A 2,421-nucleotide genomic window follows, 5' to 3' on the forward strand; every position below is an offset into this window, starting at 1 on the left:
TGGAAAAAGAAAACTCTGCAGGGAGGCCAGAGCCCGTTTCACATTTATACATGGTCAGTTTTTGTCTAACAGAAAACATGAGAAAGAGTAAAATAGATTTGGTTTAAAATTTAGCCTAGCATCATTTTTTATTATTATTATTAATTATTCATCATTATTATTATATTGTTAGTAATGATAATAATAATAATAGTAATAATGATAATTTATATAATTATAATCAAGTGAAAGCAATGATCAAACTATCTCTGAAGCATCCTGGTGAAAATAAACTGCCTCTTCTAATCCTAACTTAAAATTAGACGTGTGGAGTTTATTAATGACTTCCTCTCATGCAGTACAGGAAAAAGATCTGGGATTCAGTGCAAATTAGCTTTCCTCTCTCAATTAGCAGAGCAACATTTAATCAGCTTCCTTGTCTTCCATTGGGATTTCTGCCTAATTTCATCCAAGGGCCTGTGGTTTGTGGGATATATATATATATATATATACAGTTTTTCTGTACTTCATGGTTATGAATGGAGCCAAACATGTTCCCAATACAGCCTGCATGGGCTGCAGTTAAACAAATTTCCTTCACAGCTCCCTTCAGGGCTAAGTTGGACTTTAAGTAACATCCAAATATTCTCTGTAGTGTTAAAGCATTTATAAAGTGTTTATGTGGGGCATCATGTTTAAAATAAGCTCCACATACTTCATCTTTTTATTGGCACAGCTCACATGCACGTCATCATGCATGCATGCTGGAACTGCTTCTGTGATGGGCTAACTTTAGCTTTATTATGGAAGTACCATAAACTGAAAAGTGAAAAGGAGTAAAACATTGTGGTATATATATGGAAATGTCTTTGTATTTTAAGAAGTATTTTGTCCTGCAGGTTTATTTACTAACAGCTACAGTTTAATTGTCATAAACTGGTTACTGGCATTGCTTTCCTTGTTTTTCCTTGGCTTGTCTTCCTGTAGGCTGGGGTGCTTCAGTCCAGTCCTCAAGATTTACTATCCTGCAACTAGAAACAACTCCTCCCCAAAACACCTGAATGGAATGTCTGAATTTCCTCATCTGCATGTTATTAAGCTCTGCAGAGGTCTGATAACAAGCCATTTATTTGATTCTAGTGTGTTGCAGGAGGGATGCATCTAAGTTGCAGGATAGTTCTCAAGAATCAGACTCTGGCATCCATGCTGTGGGTGCTCCTGATGGTGCTCTGCTTTGTGGCCATATGATGTTTGCAGTTTAGTCTTTTCAGTAGCAGCTGGTTGTTTGGTATTACAGCTCAGGTCATGATTCTACAGTTGTTGCTGTCTTTTGTGTCTTTGTCTTCCTTTTTTCATCTTCACACTCATTTTCTCATCAGGTTCACCATTATTATGTAATTTAGCAATCGCCAAACTAAAAATAAAAAGAATACTTTCGTATCAAGGTCACCCTTACATCAATAAAACATTCATTATCTCCACAAGTTGGTAAAGCATATTTGTTCAGCAGAAGTTGTGGCCATATAATTCTGCATTCATTTATATTGGAGAGGACAATTTTACAGATAAATATATAGATAAAGGGATTTTGTTGTTGTGGTCTGTTGTATGTATATCTTGAGGGTTAGAGCTTATAAAAGGAAGTATATTTGCGATTCACTGTTCATTTTCGGGTTAGAGCTTATAAAAGGAAGTATATTTGCGATTCACTGTTCATTTTCTTGATACTCAACCAATGCTCAGCTTTTCTTAAAAAAAACCAAAAAACAATGTTCAGATGTGGAAGTATTTACAGAGAAAATTTGAATTAATTGCAGTTTTAACCAGCGAGAGTACAAACAATGTACTCAATCACAGTCAGTCTACAAACTTTTCTATAGAAGTCTGCATTGCAGTCGTGGCATTGAAGGTAAAGAAGGAAAGACCAGTTAATAGACATTTTAGGACCATCAGGAGAGGTTGCGGCTCGGAAAAGGGAGAAGTCACCTGCAGTCAGCAGATTTTCATCTTTTCTTGGATTACTTCCAGTAACAACGTGCCAAGCTTGAGAATTTGTTTTTTCCTCATGACATTTTACTTGTACAATAGAATGCATCAAAGTATTCAGCAATATTCTTATTGGCAGTGCTTGGCTTGTGTATCCCCGTAAGTGTAATTTCATAAGTTGCATCAGTCAGCTTGAGCCCACAAAGCTATCTGCAAATGTTCATGTCTAGTCTTGATTCAATACCATGCCGTGTCTATGCATGCACGTTGAGCAATCTTCACATCAAAATAAGGCGCAAATAAAGGCGCAGATTAAAGACCACAACTAACTGAAAAAGTAACACAAAGATGCTTTGTTTAAAGGAGAGATTTACGTATTTTCACATATCGACCTGGAGAGCAAAACTGTGAACAGATTACTCATCATGCATTGAATGCCTGGATGCAGCTGACCTA

This window comes from Telmatherina bonti (assembly GCF_933228915.1).
Source record: "Telmatherina bonti genome assembly, chromosome: 23".
NCBI classification, from domain to species: domain Eukaryota; kingdom Metazoa; phylum Chordata; class Actinopteri; order Atheriniformes; family Telmatherinidae; genus Telmatherina; species Telmatherina bonti.